We start from the raw sequence: 1,255 nt of genomic DNA, 5'->3' as shown, positions 1-1,255 counted from the left end.
TGCAAGGCGTGGACTTCGATCTCCGCCACCACATGCCATGCTGGTCCCACCCCAAGGTATGCTCAGTTGGCCCCAGGACTGGGTATGGTGGTGTAGACCTGTAATCCCAGCTCTGGGGTAGGTGAAAACAGGAGGATCACTATGAATCTGAGCTGCATAGCCCTACCCTGTACCAAGTACATAAAAAAGGAATGAAATCTTAAAGACATAAGGGTAGGTAGAGAATTCAAGAACCTAAACCAAACTACAAAGGAAATACTTTAAAAAATCAACCACTAGAATCTCATCTTTTTGAAAAGTTTCTGGATGACAAAAGAAATTATCAACCATATAAAGAGAAAATTCACTAATTGGGGGAAGAATTATAGCCGAGTATCTGTCAGACAAAGGACTCTATCTAGAATATACAAAGAGCGCTGGCCAGATAGCTAAGTGGACTAAAGCACCTGCTTAGACAGACACAGGGGCTGGGAGTTCGATCCCTAAACTGCTGTGCCGGCTTTGCCCTTGGGACGATTGAGACTGGGTGTGGTGGCATGTACCTCTAAACCCAGCTCATGGGAGGCTGAAAACAGGAGAATCACTACAAGTCCAATCTGTGTAGCGAGTCCCTGTACTAAGTAAAAATTAAAGAAAACAGCAACAACAAAAATTTGTTTTTGATACTATCTCATCCCAGACAGTGGCTATCATCTAAAAGTCAATCAATAATAACCACATGCTGCCCTGTCCCTGCCCTCGAGTGCACTTAGTAGTGAATTAATCCAGCTGTGGTTGTGCATGCCTATAATCCCAGTGCTGGGGACGCCGAACACAGAAGGATCACTATGAGTTTAAGCTGTGCAGTGGGACCCTGTACCAAATACATACAATTAAAAAAAAAAAAGTCAACCAATAACAAATGCTGGAGCTCTGTGGAGAGAAGATCCCTTCTCTCCTTTTGTGGGAGGGTAGACTGGTATAACTACCATGGAAGTCAGTGGAGATTTCTCAGAAACCTAGGATCTGGAGTTCCATTCTAATCCTCTTCTGGGTACTTTGCCAAATGAACTAAAGACATTGGACTACAGAGACACATGTGCACCCATGTTTATATCACTGTAATTTGTCATAGCTAAATCTTGGAAACAACCCCAATGCTCATCACTGAGGAACAGATAAACAATGTGATATTTTTACACAATGAAGTTTGCTCAGCTATAAAAAAGATAAAGTCAAGGCTTTTTAAGGTAAAGGGATGTAGCTAGAAACCATA

Source organism: Octodon degus, unplaced genomic scaffold (assembly GCF_000260255.1).
Source record: "Octodon degus isolate 3935 unplaced genomic scaffold, OctDeg1.0 scaffold00029, whole genome shotgun sequence".
Lineage (NCBI taxonomy): Eukaryota > Metazoa > Chordata > Mammalia > Rodentia > Octodontidae > Octodon > Octodon degus.
This window is presented reverse-complemented; position numbering follows the sequence as displayed.